Genomic DNA, 22,163 nt, shown 5'->3' with positions numbered 1-22,163 from the left:
AAAATGCTTCATAGCAGAATAATTTCAACTAGGAGTAATCAGCCTTCAGCCCCCAAATGTACTAGGGCAGGATTCCATTGTTGTTGTTTTAGTTTTTGCAGCTGTAGAATCTTCTTCAAGATCTCAAAAATCTCAGGTGTTCTTTTACTTTAAAAAAAAAAATGCTTATAACCCTCATTAAGGCTAGGTTTGTATGCACGTAAGCAAAAATGTTCCGATATAAAATGCATGGAATACATACTGGACTGGTTCAGACAATATTTTGTCCAGCTGGCCCATCACATATGATTAACATGTGCTATGAGTGTGTGCATCTCTCACTGCTCCACCACCAGCATGCTGCTGTTTGGTTTGGTTTGGTTTTTGTACTTAGATCATTTTGGAACAAGGTTTCATACTGGGGTTCCAGGACAAACGTGCACCATGATCTACCATGCTAAAGACACATTTTAAAGATGTATCAGAGAGGTCTTTTGTTTATAAATGTGGTTTTAAATATGTTATGATATGTGTTTCTACATACTGTGGACATAATGTCCACAGTTCTAGCCATTGTATTCTATCAAGCATGTATTTTATTTGAATAGTGCACAGTTTAAGCGGTGTTTAAGGGGATTGTGAACATATATTTGTCGCAGGCTACTAGTTGTGCATGATTATCAGTGTAGTAGCCAAAGTCTGGGAAATGTGTCAGATTTTTTAAAAATCAATATTGGCTTTTTATTTAAAAGAACAGGAATGGCCTTGCATTTTCTTTTTAAAAAGTTATTTGGAAAATGAAGGTTTCTTTCTGCTTTATACATAGCTATAAAATGTATAGACACATGTTAAATTACGGTTATACAAGCTGAGGTATTAACGTTGGTAAACATCTTGCTTTTCTTCTTTGAAAAATTCTGTTTAGCTCAGGAAAATCAATGTATTTTCACATCACTGATTTTATAAAGTTTGGAGCTATATTATCATATAGATTGACAGGTGCCCCACTGATTCAGTACCACAGCATGGACACTTACAAAGCTATCATTAATTTCTCACGCTTGTGCCCAGCAATGGTTTCCTACATAATAAACACGGTGTCCTTCAGATCCAAATCAATAACCTGTTAGGTATGCGCCTCTTGAAAGAGGTGTAACAAGAATCTATACTTTAGGGGGACGAAAACCCATTTCTCAGTGCACTTTCAGATTTGCAGGACACAGAGACTCATTTTTATTTTTATTTTTATTAAGGGGGGGCTAGAATTTTATCCTCTTTCTCCTGTATGAACAGTACTCATGATGGGTAGATCTCATTGATTTTTGTTGAAGATCTTCAGAGGGTTTTTTTCATACCATGGTTCAGCTGCTGTATTAAACACATTTAGCAGCTCTAAAAAAAAACCTGGCATTTTGATACTGAATGCTAATCACAGATTATATCATTCCACTTCAAAATAATAAACTGTCAATTTTCTTTTGGTATTAAATCAATTTTGGCACTTTCCTGTACATTTCGAAGTAGCTTAGTGGAAGCTTAATTGCAATAAATCACTGTAACATGAATATTTTCAACACTAGTGCTAATTCTAATTCACATGCCTGGCTTAGGGGATACCTCTTCAGTTTTAGAGCTGGTAAGATTGAATTCTATTTTAAAGTAGAATGTATGAGCCTTGAATTATTATTAGGCTTGAAACATGTTGATTAACTAAAGTAATGTTTTGTAATTACCATGCAAAACTCTTTTTTGATATAAGAAGCCACTGGAGGCCAAGTATGCAAAACCACTTTAAACTTTCCTATCAACAACTAAGAATAGATCCAGATTGGATAGTGGAATTGTGATCCATTGCATTTTTTTTCCTTTAGGGGGCGGGATCATACACCAGTGGGGTGGAAACAGTCATTTAATTCTTCAGAATTGTTTATAATTGTTCTGTTCAAAAAATCACACATATAATCCAGTTAAAGTTGATGCTGTGTTTTTAATTGGATAAAATATCTGTGCTTGAAACTGGATATCATGAAGAACCACAATTGGCACTGGCTATACCTTTTGCCTTAAGTTAAATTTCAAGCAAGTTAAGAAAGTTCTGGTTACTAGATTAAAACATCTGAAAGAAGTCTTTTCAAAATCTAGTAATGTCATAAGAACATAAGAACAGCCCTGCTGGATAAGGCTAAAGGCCTATCTGCTCCAGCATCCTGTTTCCTACAGTAGCCCACCAGTTGCCTCTGGGAAGCTGAAAGGCAAGAGATGAAGGCATGCATGCCAGCTCTCCTTCTATTGCTCCCCTGCAACTGGTATGTCATAAAAATTTATAATTTTCTGGTCTATAATATTCCTCAGCAACTAAAGTTGCTCACATTTAGACTGACTCAATCATTACTTCTCCTTTCCGCCTTGTCTCCCACATCTGTGACCCTGGCAGGAGGTCTTTCTGGATGCTTCTCTCCTCTCTGAGGCTCTCGTATGCTGCTGTAGCAGCACCATAGGTATTCAGGGACTCTGCCAAAGAAGTCTTTTAGCAGGCTCCGGGGTGGGGGTGGGGGGCAGGAAGCCTTCAGCAAGACTTCCTGCTGCTTTTGCTGTGGTTGTCACCACTGCCACCAGGCCAGGCAAGTGAGAAGGGAGCAGAACAGGCTATAGGGGCTTGAAAGCAGGGGTTGGGGAAACTGATGGGTGCAGGTTTGGAGGCTTACAAGGAGTTGAAAGCCGCTCGCCGCCCTTCCCACGGCGTGGCTGGTTTGTCTCAGCCCCCTCCCTTTGGAAAGGAGCACGTGGGGACTGGAACAGCCTCCAATTGGCCCACGCCACAACCGGGGGTGGGGCCAGAGGCTGGAAGCCAGCAGCGCGCCTGCACCGGCTCAGTCCACCTCACAGCAGCAGCCCCTCCCACCCATCCCTTGAATATAGTCTCGGCGTTGCTGGTCGCCAGTTGGGGCCAGGCAGGAATTTTTTGGGTGCATGCCTGTTTGGCTCTCGGTGTGCATCTTTTTTCGCCTGCCTCAGACTATAGCGGGGCTTCCATGGTAGCTAGCTAGGGGTTTAACTAGGACAATTCGCTCACGTGATGGCAGGTACAGTGCGGTGGACGGCAGCTAATTAAATGGGTGTGGCACTTTAGGTAAGGTAAATCAAGGAGGTGGACCTGATCCCTTGAGGCTTGGCAGATCAGGGATGCTTCTTGACACCTACCTCTCTGCAGGCAACATCCTCTCTGTATGGCTAGGCAGCGTCAGTGGGGTGTCGTTCTGATAGTTAAAAACCTGACCTTATGTTGGCAAAGAAGGGCCCCTCTGCTACAGAGCAGAGGTGTGGCCTGGAGCCAAGGTGCTATCGCCATGGTCTTCTAGGTTGTGGCGGCCACAGCATGGCCGGCCTGCTAGGCACCGCACTGCTAAGGGACTATCCAATCCCAGCCGATACATCTGTAGCCTAAACCTCAATAAAGAATTGACCGTTACCACCATGACAATGTCTCCGCGTCTCCTTGGGGGTCTGGGTACAAGGAGTAGATATTCAATTCAATAGGATCCAAATGGGCATGGAGAAACATTGTTTTCTGGTTTTGAAGTGGAAAATACTTCATTTGCTATTCCCCATTCTGAGATAAGATGGGGAAGGAGTTCAGCTGTCACTAATTTAAGAAAAACCCAAAAGTTCAGTGTTCAAAGTCATTTTAAGAGGCACTGATGGAGCCCCTTAAAATTAAAAAATGGATAATTTATAGACAAAAGCACTAAATCTTTTCAATGTTGTTCAAAGGGGAAATACCAGATTTCTAACAGGGTGTCCAGTGTCTTAGATGTGCCTAGAATAGGTCTATGAATTTTGTCCTAATTGTTCTATCTGCAGAGTCCTCACTACTATACTGAACTGCCAAGCCGTTAGGGTGCCAGATTTCTGAGTCTAAAATGAAATTTCTGAGTTATTTAAGTTTTCCAGGAAAGGAGTAAAAGGGTAAGGGGCTAGGATCAAGGGAGCAGGCTATTTTCTGCTTGTTTTGAGAGATTTTGATATACATACTGAGGCTATTCATACGAGTGAGAAAAATGGGCCAAAGAGAGCCCAGCCCAGTTTGCTCGCTTATGTGAACCACCAGAATCATGACTGATCTCAGCTACACAACAGCAAACCCACCAAAGTAGCCAACTCATTAAACAAGGTTAGGGGAGGGAGTGCTCCCTTAACCATATTAAACTGATCATGTGTCAGCCGCAGCTGCTTACAGCCGTGGCGGGCACACTCGGGGGGCACCCAGTAATGCTCCACACACACGCACGGTACATTATTGGGGCTCTGGGGGGCAGGAGTGGCCGAACAAGGCATGGGTGGCCCGCAGGACAGCCGTAGCTTGTTTGGGCAGGTGATACACCCACCCAGAACACAGAACACTGGCCATCTCCATAGAAAGTAAGGTAAACCTTCCTTCCCCTCAGTTAGCCCTGAACCTCTTCTCACTGATAGAACAGCTTCTTTGTTTATCTTCCCTTCTATGTCCATCAAGTTCTATCCTAGAGCACAAGGAACAGCTAACCCTTTCTCCTGACTGGTCAGGTGCCATCTACTGCCCCACCAGGTACTACTGGACTCTGTGCCTATCCAACTAAGCTCTGTCCCCATGGATGGAGTTTTGGTAAGCCAAAAAAGGGTTAGGGATAGGGGTAGCAATGGTAAACTCCTCCTGTATTCTACCAAAGAAAACCATATAGCTCCGTGATCGCAGGGAGTCGACACTGACCCAACAGCACAACTTTACTTAATTTTATGTCAATACTTATCAACAGGTGTCATTGTGAGGTCAAACCACACATATTTTAAGGGAAATTCTTTTGCATATAGGGATTAGGAGGGGAAAACTATAAAATGTTAGGAATTATTTCAGCAATAAATTTCTTTGTTGGAATTCAAGTAACAATCATTTGCACCCTTGGAGTATGTCCCATTAAACTCAGTGGGAAACTGAGTAGGCATGCATTAGTAGTAGTAGTGGTAGTAGTAGTAGTAGTAGTAGTAGTATAAAATTGGACTCACAGTAACATAAAAAATTGTTGAATTTGTCTGTTGTTGAATTTTACAGATATACATGATTAAAATATCTGAATATGAACAAAGCTCTTCGATGCTAAACAGCCATTTTCTAGTGTCTGTGAAGACTTGTGAAGTAGTATTGGGAAATTAAAATTCAATGCAGTTAAAAGCTTAGGCACAGAACGCAATAGCTTCTAGGTGTTGCAAGTATATTGTGGGTGGATATAGAAATAAGACTATCCGGATGGTAAGAACTGTAAATAGGTTAACACTTTGATCAGCTGGATAATCAAATCAATTTTGACTTTTAAATACAAGTATTTTTAATTAGATAGGAATACTGAAATGTTTAGCTAAAGCCATAAATAATTTTTAACAAGTCACAAGCATAGAGATATATTTATATAAAGGATTCTCACTGCTTTTTTAAAAAAAAAATGCATACATTTGGAATTGCATTTTTCCTTTTCACACAAATAATAAATGAGCATCACTTAAGAACAAAGAACAAAAATTCAGGACAGATTGGTTCTGTCTTGCACCTCATTGATTGTTAATAAAGGATCAGCAAAGTTGTGTTTGAAATATCTCTGAAGGTTCTATTAATCCTTCCCCCCAACAGACCCATATTTGCTAGATTCCAATACTATGCAATACTTATATTTCCGCCCCCAATCAAAGTTGAAGAGAATGGATCACTTCCAGGATCCAAGAACATAAGAATTACTTTGCGGTATCAGACGAAGACTTAAGTAGTTTGGCACTGGCCAGTCAGATGTTTCTGGAATCTCACAAATAGGGCATGCAAAGACAGCCATCTCCTGAAAGTTGTCACCAAAATCGAATATTCCACAGTATACTCGCTCTGCACTCGGAGATTCCATTTAACTACCATAGCATATGCTGTTGAGCTCCTAGAAAAATACCTAAGTACTGAAGTCACCCTAACATTATACTGTCCTTGATTTATGCTTTGAAGAATTTAAACTGCCCAAAAGTTTACGTTTAATAACATGTCCTAAGTAGGAGTTTGAAATTTCAGGTTGCAGAACTGATTTCAGTTTGAAATTCAGGTTGCAGTTTTATAAAACAAAATTATCTTAAAGGTGGCATAAGCCTTAATTGGTGTTTCTCCCACTCAAAGATTTGATCAGATTTTTTCACCCAGATTAAACCAGCTCGGGATGCTATGTTTGCACAATATAGCCAGGCTAATGATATCACACTATGGTATGACCAGGATGTTTTGCAACTCCACTTAGCAATATTCCACAGTATGACATCACTGCACTGTTGAGCTTGGTTCAACTTGGTTGAACTGGCAAGAAGTCATTGCCTCCACAATTACAGCTCAAGCAAATATTTAAGGATGAGTTGCAAGATATCTTAACGGTACCAAACCCAGTTTTCATTGAGGCATGCATGTATTGGTACTTTTCCAATTTCTCAAGTGACAGGTGTACAAGCTCAAGGTCTTTCACTTAGGAGGATCCAAACTTATTCTGCACTCAAAGCCCTAAGGCATTTCTGAGAGGAAATACTTGGGGGAATGAGGGAACTCAGCAGCAGACGTGACTAAAGGATTTGAGACGGAATTTAATTGTATGCAGGGAAAGGGCTTGTGTAATTCAGAGAAATACTATTAGTGAGTTTAAGGACTAAAATTAAAATGTCAACAATAGTATTAATACTATTAATACAGTAATAGTATTACAATACTATACAAATTTACAATACTAAGGATGTAAAAAATGTATAACAGTGCTTTCAAACAATTATACTCCCCGAGCATGTGACTTTACCACAATGGAAACTCCACCTCTTATATGTTGGGGAAATAATTATTTTTGAAATGGTGATGTTGATTAATTTGGAAGAATGCTTAAACTGTATAGGACCATATATGTTGTTGCCTTGTTTGAGACATTCTTGTAATAGAAATATCCCATTTCAGATAATAATTCTGTTGCCATATAAATGAAACATAAGAATATTTTAGGCACACTTGTGATTCTTGATGTCCCACCTATGCATTCACCAGAATTGTTCTGAGAATTCTAGTTGCAGCAACTACGCACCTGCCAAACTATACACAAAACAAAATCAATAATACATGTTTTTATATGCAACCATATATGCACACACTTCCTCCCCCACACAATTTTCATTTAACACAAAACATATGGTCTCTCACATATTCACAACACTCTGTAGTATGTTCACAATCACACACTGTGGTTTGGGGAAAGGATGGAGGAAAAGTGAAAGAGCAGTTGCCTTGTGCAGTAGTATTGGGAAATTAAAATTCAATGCAGTTAAAAGCTTAAGCACAGAACGCAATAGCTTCGAGGTGTTGCAAGTATATTGTGGGTGGATATAGAAATAAGACTATCCGGATGGTTATTTTATTTTCTTTCTACCTTTTTTCTAAGAACTTATGAGAGGAGATATGGAAAGGGAAGGTAGACAATAATCCTGGTCCATTTCCTACTAAAAGGCATGGCAAGTCAAGATGACAGAAGAGGGAGGGCAGGTAAAGGAATATTATTATTTTCCCTCCCCTTATTTACCTTCAGCCACCTAATGGCTCAGCAGGGAAGTAACTTGCCTCGGGAGCAAGAGGTTGCTGGTTCAAATCCCTGTTGGTATGTTTCCCAGACTATGAGAAACACCTTTATTGGACAACAGTGATATAGGAAGATGCTGAAAGGCATCATTTCATACTGCACGGGAGGAGGCAATGGTAAACTCCTCCTGTATTTTACCAAAGAAAACCACATGGCTCTGTGGTCACCAGGAGTCGACACCGACTCGACAGCACAACTTTACCTTTACTTTATTTACCATGGTAATATTCAGTGGGTTTATCTGGGCACTGTAGGACCTGGTTCCGACTGTCATTTTGTCCAAATGAGAGCAGAAGAACTTGCTACTGCTACTGTGAGCCATTGTGCCCAAGGAACTAACAGGTACCTATAGTCTCACTGTACTTGTGAAGATTGTTGTGCCTTACCACTTCATGGAATCCATATTTATTTATTATTTATTTTATTTATTTGTAGTAAGACCTGGTGGGAGAACCTCCCAATAGTATTGAATTGTTCAACCTCAGAAAATTTAAGAGAGGAGCAGCAGTAACAACTTCAGCTTTTATCAGCTTCAGCTGATATGCCAACTGCGATCTTACCTGGACATAGATGGCTTTGCTACGGTTACTCATGCTCCGGTAACCTCTCACTTTGATTACTGCAATGTGTTGTACGTGGGGCTGCCTTTGAAAATCGACTGGAAACTGCAGCTGGTACAAAATAGGGCTGAAAGATTATTAACTGGGACTCGCCATTTTGATCATATTACATCAGTGCTTTGTCAGCTGCACTGGCTCCCAGTCCATTTCCGGGCCCAATTGAAAGTGTTGGTTTATGGAATAGCTTCCCCACTGAGGTTTACCTGGCTTCATCACTTTGTTCTTTTAGACACCAGGTAAAGACCTTTTTGTTCACTCGGGCCTTTTAAGTTCTGGTTTTCAGATTTCATCTGATTTTTAACTAATTTTTAAATGAGTTTTTAAGCTGCTTTGTATTGTATTTTGTATTTGCTTTTTACCTTTTTTTCTGTTATGATTTAATATGTTATGTGTTTTTATTGTATGTTTTAATCCTCTGTTATGAGCAGCCCAGAGAACAATTTGTTATGGGGCAGCTAACAACTAAAGTTATTTATTTATTTATTTATTTATTGTTTATTTATTTATTTGCACAGTCAGACAGGTGTTATTGACTGGTTTGTTTATCCAGACATCGAGTCCTTCCCAAGGACCTGGGATGCCTGAATTTTATTGTCAATGTTGTTGCTGTTGTTACAGATATCGTCGCAGAATATAGGCTGTTCCCAGTAAAGCTGCTTTTTGTAATTGGCTGATGGTGATTTTTGTGGTCCCTATAGTGTTGAGGTGCTCTTCAAGGTCTTTTGGAACTGCACCCAGGGCTCCAATTACCACTGGGATTATTTTGGTCTTCTTCTGCCACAGCCTTTCAATTTCAATTTGTAGATCTTTGTATTTGGTGATTCTTTCTGTTTCTTTTTCTTCTATTCTGCTATCCCCTGGTATTGCTATGTCGATTATTTTAACTTGTTTTTCTTTCTTCTCAACTACAGTTATATCTGGTGTATTGTGTGGCAGATGTTTGTCTGTTTGTAGTCGGAAGTCCCATAATATTTTTACATCTTCATTTTCTTCAACTTTTTCAATTTTATGGTCCCACCAATTTTTGGCTACAGGTAGCTTGTATTTTTTGCAGATGTTCCAATGTAGTAGTATCATCATGATCATCATGATCATCATCATCATCTATTTACACACAGACCACCAGATGTTATTGACTGGATTTGGTACTTTAATTATCATGCCCTTTCCAAGGGTCTAGGATAACTAAAGAAAAATTAAAGATAGCATCATAGTATTCATGCTGTCCCGAGTAGTGTGGCCTTCTGTAGCTGATGTGTTGTAATTTTATCGATGCCCAAGGTGTCAATATGGTGTTCAAGTTATTTTGGTACTGCACCAAGGGCACCAACAACTGTTGGCACCACTACTGTTTTTCCGCTCAATTTCAATCTGAAGGTCCTTGTAGTTAGTTATTTTCTCCAGTTCTTTTTCGGCGACTCGTCTATCCCCTGGGATTACAATATCAATGATCAGAACTCAATTCTTCTCGGTGACTGTCAGATCTGGTGTATTGTGCGCTAATTGCCTATCAGTTTGTATTCTAAAATCCCAAAGGATAACAATTATTATTATTATTACAGATCAATTATAACAGATCAATGTTAGCCTTGCATAATAATAATAATAATAATAATAATTATTATTATTATTATTATTATTATTATTATTAGCCAATAAAGGCTAACATTGATCTGTAGTGTGAATTGTGTGAACAGATGATAATAATAATAATAATTATTATTATTATTATTAATTGTTTGCACAGTCAAAGAGGTGTTATTGACTGGTTTGTTTTGTCCAGACATCGAGTCCTTCCCAAGGACCTGGGATGCCAGAATTTTGTTATCAATATTGTTGTTATAGGTATCACTGCAAAATGTAGGCTGTTCCCAGTAAAGTTGTTTTTTTGTAGTTGGCTGATGGTGATTTCTGTGGCCCCTATGGTGTTGAGGTGCTCTTCGGGATGTTTTGGAATTGCAGCTAGGGCGCCAGTTACTACTGGGATTATTTTGGTCTTCTTCTGCCACAGCCTTCCAATTTCGATTTGTAGAACTTTGTATTTTGTTATTTTTTCTGTTTCTTTTTCTTCTGCTGTCACCTGGTATTGCTATGTCAATTATTTTAACTTTTTAAAATATTATTTATTTTTACATTTTATACCCTGCTCTTCCTCCAAGGAGCCCAGAGCGGTGTACTACATACTTAAGTTTCTCCTCACAACAACCCTGTGAAGTAAGTTAGGCTGAGAGAGAACTGACTGGCCTAGAGCAAGTCACAAACCAAGTGACTGAATGGGGATTTGAACTCGGGTCTCCCCAGTCCTAGTCCAGCACTCTAATCACTACACCAGACTGGCTCTCTTGTTTTCTTTCTTCCCGACTACTGTTATATTTGGTGTATTGTGTGGCAGATATTTGTCTGTTTGTCATCGAAAGTGCCATAATATTTTTACATCTTCATTTTCTACAACTTTTTTATTTGCGGTCCCACCAATTTTTGGCTACAGGTAGCTTGTCTTTTTTGCAGATGTTCCAATGTATCATTGCTGCTACCTTGACATTCCTTTGTTTGTAGTCAGTTTGTGCGATCCTTTTACAACAGCTGATTAGGTGATCCACTGTTTCATCTGCTTCTTTACAGAGGCGGCACTTGCTATTTGTTGTTGACTTTTCTACTTTTGCTCTTATTACATTTGTTCTTAGTGCCTGTTCTTGTGCAGCCCGTATTAAACCCTCTGTTTCTTTCTTCAAGTTGCCTATCTTGAGCCACTGCCCGGTCTTGGTGTAGTTTAATTTTCCGGTTATATCATGAAAAATATTGACCATGTAGTGGCTTGTTTTTCCATTTTTCTGCTCGGTTCTTTACTTCTTCTTTGTTATTATCATTATTATTTAGACAGTCAGACAGGTGTTATTGACTAGTTTGTTTTATCCAGACATCAAGTCCTTCCAAAAGTCTTGGGATGGCTGAATTTTATTGTCAATGTTGCTGTTGTTATAGATATCGTCGCAGAATATAGGCTGTTCCCAGTAAAGCTGCTTTTTGTAATTGGCTGATGGTGATTTTTGTGGCCCCTATGGTGTTGAGGTGTTCTTCAAGTTGTTTTGGAATTGCACCTAGGGTACCAATTACCACTGGGATTATTTTGGTCTTCCTCTGACTCAGCCTTTCAATTTCAATTTGTAGATCTTTGTATTTTGTGATTTTTTCTATTTCTTTTTCTTCTATTCTGCTATCCCCTGGTATTGCTATATTGATTGTTTTAGCTTGTTTTTCTTTCTTCTCGACTACAGTTATATCTGGTGTATTGTGTGGCAGATGTTTGTCTGTTTGTAGTTGGAAGTCCCATGATATTTTTGTATCTTCATTTTCTACAACTTTTTCAATTTTATGGTCCTATCAATCTTTGGCTATACGTAGCTTGTAATTTTTGCAGATGTTCCAGTGTATTATCCCTGCCACCTTGTCATGCCTTTGAAGTCAGTCTGTGCGATCTTTTGACAACAGCTGATTAGGTGGTCCACTTTTTCATATGCTTCTTGTGCTTTTTTACAAAGGCAACACTTGCTGTTTGTTGTTGATTTTTATATTTTGGCACTTATTGCATTTGTTCTTAGTGCCTGTTCTTGTGTAGCCGGTATTAAACCCTCTGTTTCTTTCTTCAAGTTGTCATTCTTAAGCCATGGCCAGGTCTTGGTGATGTTTGATTTTCCAATTATATTGTGCAAATATTGACCATGCAGTGGCTTATTTTTCCATTTTTTTGTTCGGTTCTTGACTTGTTCTTTCTTGTAGGCCTGCTTTGTTCCATTGGTGTTGAATAGTTTCTCGTTAGTGTTAGTTCTACATCACTGTGGGGGTGCAGAGCATGATTGATGGTCATTATTTTCCTGGTCTTACGATCTAGCGTCTCTAGCTCTGCCTGGGTCCAGTCTATTATTCCTACAGTGTATCTGATAACAGGTATAGCCCAGGTGTTTATGGCTTGTATGGTGTTCCCGCCATTGAGTTTGTACTTGAGGATTTTTCTAACTCTCCTGATGTATACACTTCCCATTTTTCTTTTAACTTCAGTGTGTGTGATGTTATCAGCCTGGAGAATGCCCAAGTATTTGTAAGGTTCTTTCTCTTCCAGGTTCTTCTTGTTGCTTCCATTGAGCAGTCCTATTCCTTCTGTTTTTGTTATTTTCCCTCTGTTCATTATTAATGCAGCACACTTGTCTAGTCCAAACTCCATTGCTATATCGCTACTGAATATGCGGACAGTGCTTAGCAGTGATTCGATTTCAGACTGGGACGTTCCATACAACTTCAGATCGTCCATGTACAGCAGATGGTTGATTTTACTTGATGTTTTAGATGTTTGGTATCCGAGGCCTGTTTTGTTTAGTATTTGTGAAAGTGGATTCATGGCGATTACAAACAACAGAGGGGATAGTGAGTCCCCTTGGAAAATGCCTCTTCTAATGCTAACCTGTCCAAGTGTCTCGCCATTGATTGTTAACTGTGTACTCCACATGCTCATTGCTTTTAAAATAAATATTTGAATGTTTTTGCTGACACCAGTTGTTTCTAAACATTTTAGTATCCACGTGTGAGGCAATGAATCGAAGACTTTCTTGTAGTCAATCCAGGCAACACTTAGATTTGTTTTTCTTCTCTTGCAGTTTTCTAAAATCGTTTTGTCAATCAGCATCTGGTCTTTTGTGCCTCTGGTGTTCGGGGAATTTCCTTTCTGTTCAACTGGAAGCTGTTTGTTAGTTAATAAGTGTTGCATCACTTCATCTGCTATTATTAATAATTTGAACATGGTTGGCAGGCAGGTTATCGGTCTATAATTACTTGGAACTGCACCTTTTGCTGGGTCTTTCATGATGAGATGAGTTTTCCCAGTTGTTAGCCATTGTTCAATATCACCGCCTTTCATAATGTGATTGAACTGTTTTGATAGTTGTTTATGAAGGCTTGTTAGGTGTTGAAGCCAAAAGCCATGCAGTTCATCGTCGCCTGGTGCAGTCCAATTTTTAATTTTCTTTGCTCTTTCACTTATTAATTCTGGTGTTATTATTAGCATTTGTTGGTTACATTTTTTGACCTCTTTCACCCACTCTGCTTTTTTATTATAATCTATTGGATTGTCCCATAATTTCCCCCAGAATTGCACTGTTTCTTCTTTATTTGGTGTTTCTATGTTTCTTGCAGTTTCTCCTTCTAGGCTTTGGTAGAAATGTCTCTGTTTCGATTGGAATTGGAGATTCTGCCTGTGTTGTGTAATTCTGACTTCATATCTTCTTTGACACTGCTGTTATTTGCTGTTTTATTATTTCCAGGACTTCTCTAATTTTCCTTGAATCTAGGTGGTATTTTTGGATCAGATACTGTTTGGTGTTTTCATTCTTCAGCTTCTTGTCTTTCATATCTTTCAATTTACTAGCATCTGATCTAAGCCTGGCGATTTTATTTTCTAATCTAATCTTCCATTTAGGTGATGTACTACTTTCTGTTTTTACAGGTCCACTGATCTTATATCCGAGCTCTTGTGTTGTTACTGTTGCTGCACTGTACATTTGTTGGTTGGTTTCTTGCAAATTATTGCAAGTGCAGCATTGACATCTTTCAATGCCTGAGCAAGTTGTTTTTTGGCAACTTTCTTTAGAGCTGGAAGTCAAACCCTGGTGGTTGTTTGGTTCATGTGCTCAGTTATTTTTTGCTTTAGTTCTTGTTGCTTTTCTGTTAAACGGCATTCAGTTTTTTGAGGTGAAGGCAAAGGGGAGGTTGCCTGGTTTTGATTCTGGAACAGTTCAGCAACAGTGGCATCCTCTATTTCCAACACCTCCTCCAGCTGCGCCTGAGCAACTTCTTCAGTTAGTGGTAATTCTTCTTCCATATTTTGAGCCTGTGTTGCTCTTTGCAGTTCTTCCAGCTCAACTTCTGTGAATACTTTATTTCTTATGAGTCTTCTCTGGTCTGCTAGCCTTTGTTCTGTTATTTCTGTATCTGGATGCTTCTCTTTCCAAATTTGGTACATTCTTCTTAAATAACCTCTTCTAGTTGGACTAGACTTGTAATAGCAGATCATTATTTCCTTGTTGGCATTTTTTGTATATTTTTTTTCCGGTTAAGCAACATTTCTTACTGCTTTCTACAGTATGAGAGGACTGACAAGAATGTGCAGGAGCTGCTCTTCTGAACTTATTTGTGCTTATTTGGCATGTTCCCCTTGAATGTGAATGTGTTTCCCAGGACCCCAGCTTGTGTGTAGGCCTAATACTATGCAGTATAGCAGCATGACTTTAGGAAACAGAAAATATAGGGACAAATTTTGTTTGCTGGAGGTATGAATCATATTCAGAAATGTCAAAAGGCTAGCAGTGGCGTGTATTCCATACTAACAGCTAAGGGAAATTTTTCAACATTGGATTAACTTTCATAGTTGAAAGTCTACTGTGCTCAGGAGGTGGTCTTAGATATTCATTGGATCTGAATTAATGATCTGTTGGGGATGGAAGAAAAACCTTTACAAATGTTATACTTCTCCTGACTTAAATGGAATTCACTACAATTATTTCTAATTTTAATATTTGAAATGTAATATTGTGTATTTAATGCAATAAAAGGACAATAGTAAGATAGTAAGAAAATCCTATGTACTAGTACAGAAATTTCAAACATACAGCTTGATGTTTGTGGGGTGTGAAAATTGTGGATATATCATAGGCTGGGCCATCTTTAGGGCGAGGCAGCCAGGGAGATCTCCTCAGGCCCCATGCTGGGATAGTTCCCGCTCTGGAGCAGCCTACCTTAGGAACATAGAGAGCTGCCATATACTGAGTCAGACCATAGGTCCATCTTGCTCAGTATTGTCTACACAGACTGGCAGTGGCTTCTCCAAGGTTGCAGGCAGGAATCTCTCTCAACCCTAACTTGGAGATGCCGGGTGGGGGGGACTTGGAACCTAGATACTCTTCCCAGAGCGGCTCCATCCCCTAAGGGGAATATCTTACAGCGCTCACACTTCTAGTCTCCCTTTCATATGCAACCAGGGCGGATCCTGCTTAGCTTAAGGGGACAAGTCATGCTTGCTACCACAAGACCAGCTCTCTTCCCAATATTTACCTTCCCTCTGCCCAGCCAACAACCTGTAGCTGCAGGAGCTATGCACAGCCTTGCCTGCTATGGAAAGGCGCCTGCTTCAGCAGCCTTTCTGTTGACTATCTGCTGAGCGCGGCTTCTGGAGGGCCTTCTCTGTTTCCCTGAAGCTCTCCCCAAGTCCCCAGTCCCTGAGCCTGCCTGAAGCTCTCCAGCCTGGATTGGAGGCAGAGTAGCCAGCACTGGCTGCCCACCAGAGCACTGTGCACACCCAGTGCCCTGCAGCCCTGCGCTGAGCTCCTCCTCAGAGCCAGCAATGAAAAGTATGGGTTTTCCCTCTTTAAAAAAGAATTATTTATTTATTTATTCTATTTCTATACCACCCTTCCAAAAGGGCTCAGGGCAGTTTACACAGAGAAATAACAAATATATTAGATGGATCCCTGTCCCCAAAGGGCTCACAATCTAAAAAGAAACATGAGAAAGACACCGACAACAGTCACTGGAGGTACTGTGCTGGGGGTGTATAGGTCCAGTTACTCTCCCCCTGCTTAATAAAGAGAATCACCACATTAAGAGGTGCCTCTTTGCCAAGTTAGCAGGGGTTATATATATGTACACGTGGGCCAGAGTTGCTCACACAGCTAAATTTTCTGTGAACCCGCACTAACATTCAGAATTGGGATAGAAACAAAGTATTTTGAATGAAAAGTCCCAGCTTTATTAAGGAACATAACTGTAAGGCAAACTGAGCTAATGAGGCTAGATGGAGAAGGTATCTATCTAACACAGCTAGCAGTGATATCAGGGAAGTTCTCCAAGCTTGGGCTTAGAGGAGAACAAAAAAGGTCCTGCACAAAGGAGGCGGTGATCTTTCAGATGCCCCGAAGTCTTATGAGTTTGAAAAGAAGGCTATTATTATTATTATAAGGCTATTATTAGATATTATTAGATTGTATATTTGTTGAATGGCTTGCTATAGGACTTTGATATTGGGCATGGATGTAGGGCAGAGGGGGAGAGCTCTGAATATTCAATTTGAAAATCAGAAATCAGCTTTTATTTTGATCAACGACCAGAACAAAAAGAAAAAAGAAAAAAAGAGAGAGAGATATCATAAAATGACAATACGCAGCTTGCATGCAATGTAACAAAACTTGGCCACAGAATTAGTACTCATACTATCAAATTTAGACAGTAATAAATCAAGATAAAAGTCATCTGAATGGCCAGGAAAAGACTTCAACAAGGGTAAAATAAAATCTAAACAGGCATCCTGTAGAGGTCACAGTAAAGAATAAAATGTGCAGTAGACTCAATAGCACCTGAGCCACAAGGGCAGAGGCGCAAAACATAAGGAGTCCCCTTGAACCTTCCCTTAAGAACAGCTGTTGGAAGAACATTAAGACGTGCAAGGGTCAAGGCACGCCTAAATTTAGGAAATGTTGTTACTTAGGTACCGTGTTTCCCCAAAAATAAGACAGTGTCTTATATTAATTTTAGCCCCAGAAAATGCACTAGGGCAATTAGCGGTACATCAGAAATTACTGCTAGGGCTTACTTTCGGGGTAGGTCTTACTTTCAGGGAAACAGGGTAATCAGCAGGCTTAAGATTGTAGATTGGAATGGCTTGCTATAGGACTTTGATATTGGGCATGGATGTAGGTTAGAGGGGGAGAGCTCTGAATATTCAATTTGAAATGAATTGGACAAATTGTTGATTTTTAATTGGGGGGGGGGTCCCCCTAAAAACATCAAACAAAGTCCTATATGTGTCCAAGCTCACTCACTCACTCACACTGTTTACACAGTATGTCATCAGTTAGTATGATTTTGTAATCACATAAAATGTTAAGGGGGTCTCGCACATGCTGATCCATCCCCAGCCCCACACCCCTCTAGGGATGGACCTGTAGGCTTTTTTGTTTTTTAATGCTAGTCCTTTTGTTGCAGACTAAGGCCTTGATTATATGAATGAGTTCAACCCAAGTGTAGACATATCTGCAGCCATTAGCATTTGAATTGAAATGGGCAAATTGTTCATTTTTTAAAATAATTTTTCCCTACTGCTGCTTCTATTACTACTACTACTACTACTACTACTATTATTATTATTACTACTTTTAGTGTGGTGCCTTATCTTCCAGTCACCCCCTAAAGCAAGGACATAATTCACAGGGCATATGTGACTCCCAAGTGACTCTTTAGCCACAACTTTGGGATCTGTATTCTGACCCTGGATGGTCAGCTTTTGGCACAACCCTACTTCTGGATTTCACAGAAGAAAGGTCTCAATATTATTTATTTATTTATTTATTTATTTATTTATTTATTTATTATTAAAACTTTTATACCGCCCTTCCAAAAGGCTCAGGGCGGTTTACATTAAAACACCATTAAAATCAGTTAATAATTAAAACAATAATAATAAAGCATAAAAACAATAATTAACAATTAAAAACATCGTAAAACAACAATTAAATAATCAGAAGAATTTAAAAACAAGTTTTTAAAAGCTGAGAAAGCCTGGTTGAAGAGATGTGTTTTCAGGTATTTTTTTTAAATTGCCAGAGATGGGGAGGATCGTATCGCAGCAGGGAGCGCATTCCACAATCCCGGGGCAGCAGCCAAGAAGGCCTGTCTCTGTGTAGCCACCAAACGAGTTGGCGGCAACTGGAGACGGACCTCCTCAAGTGACCTCAGCGGCCGGTGGGGCTCATAGCGAAGAAGACGCTCTCTTAAATACCCAGGGCCTAAGCCGTTTAGGGCTTTATAAGTTATAAGTAGCACTTTGTATTTTGCCCAGAAAACTATTGGCAGCCATTATAACTCCATCAACAAAGGAGTAATGTGGTCTCTCCGAGATGACCCAGAGACCAACCTGGCTGCCGCATTCTGAACGAACTTAAGTTTCCGGACTATGTACAAAGGCAGCCCCACGTAGAGCGCATTACAGAAGTCAAGTCTGGAGGTTACCAACAAATGTACCACTGTTTTGAGGTCATTGATCTCAAGAAATGGGCGCAGCTGGCGTATCAGCCAGAGCTGATAAAAAGCACCCCTGGCCATCACCTCAACCTGAGAAACCAAGGAGAGACGTTGATCCAGAAGTACTCCCAGACTGCAAATCTGTTCCTTTTGGGGAAGTGTGACCCCGTCTAGAACAGGAAGATCAAAATCGTCTCTAGAGTTCCGACCCCGCACAATACCTCCGTCTTATCTGGATTCAGCTTCAGTTTATTCTCCCTCATCCAGCCCATTACTGCTTCCAGGCAGGCATTTAGGGAGGATATGCCAGCTCCTGAAGAAGTTGACATGGAGAAGTAGATCTGGGTGTCATCAGCATACTGGTAACACCCAGCTCCAAATCCCCTGATGATCTCTCCCAGCGGTTTCATGTAGATGTTAAAAAGCATTGGAGAAAGTAGAGAGCCTTGAGGGACACCATACTTAAGCTCAGATTTTGAAGAGCAACAATCTCCAATTGACACCATCTGGAATCTGTCTGAGAGGTATGAGCAGAACCACTGTAAAACAGTGCCTCCCACCCCCAACACCCTCAGACGTTCCAGGAGGATACTATGGTCGATAGTATCGAAAGCCACCGAGAGATCCAAAAGGACCAACAGAGTCACACTTCCTTTGTCCATTGCCAACTGGAGATCATCCATCAGGCCGACCAAGGCACTCTCCACCCCATAGCCTGCTCGAAAGCCAGTTTGAAATGGGTCCAGATAATCAGTTTCCTCCAAGACCGCCTGGAGCTGAGAGGCCACCACCCTCTCAATTACCTTGCCCAGCCATGAGAGATTGGAAATTGCTTAACGCTGAGGGATCTAATGCAGGTTTCTTTAGAAGAGGTCGAATAATTGCCTCCTTAAGACAAGGAGGCATCCTGCCCTCTCTCAGAGAAGCATTTATGATTTCTACCAGGCCACCTACAACAGCCTCCCTGCTAGATCGAACAAGCCATGTTGGACAAGGGTCAAGAGGACAAGTGGTAGGCCTCACCGCTCCAAGCAGCTTGTCCACATCATCAGGAGTCACAAACTGAAATTAATCCAGTCGAATCGTATAAGAGGAGTTGTCGGACACCTCCAGTTCAGATATCAAATTAATTGTGGAGTCTCCATCTAAGTCGGCCCAAATCTGAGAGATTTTGTCTGTGAAAAATTCATTAAACATACCACAGCGGGTAACTGATGCTTCCAAATTCTGGTTCAAGGGAGAGGGGGCAGATACTAGTCCCCTCACAACCTTGAACAACTCCGCCGGACGTGAACTCACAGAGGCAATACGGGCAGAAAAGAACCATTTCTTTGCCGCACGTAATGCCTGAGCATAGATCTTTAAATGTGCTCCATGTCGTAATCTGTCACAGGGGTGGAAATTGATGTGAGCATTAAGACCTGGAGCTACCAAAACAGCATGTCTTTCTCTAGTACCATTAAATGACTTGCATCGTCCACAATTTACAAAACCTTTTTAAAAATAATTTCGGATCATGTTCTATTGTGGCACATAGGAGAGAGAGAGAGATACACACACAAACACTAAATTTTGTTACCACTATTCAGCCTCATTTAAGATTTCTTTACTTCATGAGCTGAGCTTCAGTGGGGGGTGCATTTTAAAATCTTGTCTCTGGGCCCACTCCAACCTTGCTACGCCCCTGATCTGTCAGATTTGAGTCGAGTTTTTTTCCACTTGCGCTCCAGTCACCTACCTTGCCGCTTCAGCCCCTGTAGATCTTCCATATACCAAGGGGCCAATTTTGAAGCAGGTCGGAGGGGACGCTTAGGAGCAATCGTGTCTACTGCCCTGGTGAGCAAGTTGTTCCAGTTCTCCACCAGGGCATCAACAGGATCACCAGCAGAGCCAACATTGAATCCCTCCAAGGCATCTTGGAATCCTACCAGATCCAGTAACCTCTTCGGGTGGACCATTCTAATAGGCCCCTCGCCCCTGCGAAAGTGGAAAGCGGTTGTAAGTCCAACCTTAACCAGATGGTGGTCCGTCCATGACAACGGGGAGATCGTAGGAGTCCCCACCCACAGAACACCACCCTGATCAGAATAAAATACCAAACCAAGCGTGTGACCTGCAATATGCATTGATCCAGAGACCGCTTGGGATAGGCCCATAGTCGTCATGGCCGCTATGAACTCCTGAGCTGCCCCGGACAAATTGGTCCCAAAATGAACACTGAAGTCCCCCAGCACCAAAAGTCTGGGAGACTCCAACGCAAGTTCCGCGACCCAGTCCGTGAGCTCAGTAAGGGATTCTGTTGGGCAGCGGGGCGATCGGTACACCAAAAGAAGTCCCAGTCTATCCCTGGTCCCCAAACTCAAGTACACACATTCAATATGGTCCGATACCCTGACAGGGACCCTGGTAAGGGAGATGTTATCCTTCTAGACCACAGCCACTCCACCTCCCCACCCATGTCCCCTCACCTGCTCCTCTACAGAATATCCTGGAGGGAGAAGCTGGGACCAAACTGGGCCACTAGCCTCCCCCAACCAAGTCTCAGTAATACACATCAGGTCGGCCCCTTCATCCATGATCAAATCATGGATGAGTTCAGATTTATTTTGGACCAACCTGGCATTGCAGAGGAGCAAGGTAAGGTTATGTGGGATGTTGGCAGTGCTCCCCAAGGTCAAAGAGCTGGCAGGACAGCCGGAAAGGGGGACAGCTATTAGATTTCTGATCACCCTTCCCCTGGAATAGCCTGCTGACCTGCCAGCATTTCTTCTTCTATTCCCCACCACCACTGGAATAGCTGCCCCACATTCAACAAAGGCACTCCCTGCCTCCCCATCTCCAGACAAACCCCCACACATTGCAACTTCAACCCAACCTCACCACAACTTAAAACTGATTAAACAGAAGCCCTGCTATTGAATGGCTCCCTCTATACAAATGGTTGGACAAAGTGTCCAGCCCTCACCCTCATTTCTCCCCCAAAGTGGCTCCCCCAAAGGGGCAACCCCCTTTGGTGTTGCCCCTTCGGTGGGGGGAGGCAGATGGCAACCAGGGAGGGCAGAAGAGAAGAGGTAGCCAGGCAGGCACCCCAGTCTCACACCCTGGGGAAGATGGTATCCTCTTCTCCCCCTCTCCAGCAGGCTTCTCTATAGCAAAAGCATTACGAAAAGAAACCAAGTCTAAAAAGGTGTCTGTCTGTCTTTTGTGCAGTTGGTTGCATGACAGGTTGCATAACAATATAGCATAACCATGTACTGTATATGTCCCCTGGTAACTGAGCAAAGAGACACCTTTTAAAGTGGTGATTTCCTTATATTTAGGAAGCAAAGCGCAACTGTCCTTATTCAATGCCAGCACAACATCACTCCCGTGGTTGTTGCTGGTGTCTGCCTTTTGTTTCTTTTTAGATTGTGAACCCTTTTGGGACAGGGAACCATCTTGTTTATTATTTACTTATTTTTCTATACAAATCAGTTTGAGAACCTTTGTTGAAAAATGTGATATAAACAGTAGTAGTAGTAGTAGTAGTAGTAGTAGTAGTAGTAGTAGTAGTGTAGGAAGTCCTTAATTATCTTGGATCCAAGCCTCCATACTGGGCTTTAAATGTAATGACCAGCACTTTGAATCATGCCCAGAATTGACCTGGCAACCACTATAGCAGTATGGGTGTGATCTGACCTTTACAGCTGCATTCTCTACCATCTAACATTTCTGAATGGTCTTCAAGGTACCCACAGTTACCCTCACTTACAAATATGAGTAACTGTGATCAAGTCAAGCTCTGGAGATGATCTAGAATCCAAAATCAGAGCACAATCAAGGCAGAATTTTATTGAATTTT

The 22,163-nt window shown here is 41.1% G+C and overlaps 1 protein-coding gene across 13 annotated transcripts in view; it reads left to right on the top strand.

Annotated features, from left to right (window-relative positions):
- Positions 1-22,163, top strand: part of TENM2 (teneurin transmembrane protein 2) — a 1,486,671-nt gene that overhangs the window by 453,168 nt on the left and 1,011,340 nt on the right. The gene's annotated exons all lie outside the window — the stretch shown is intronic.

This window comes from Hemicordylus capensis, chromosome 2 (genome assembly GCF_027244095.1).
Source record: "Hemicordylus capensis ecotype Gifberg chromosome 2, rHemCap1.1.pri, whole genome shotgun sequence".
NCBI lineage: Eukaryota > Metazoa > Chordata > Lepidosauria > Squamata > Cordylidae > Hemicordylus > Hemicordylus capensis.
This window is presented reverse-complemented; position numbering and strand designations above follow the sequence as displayed.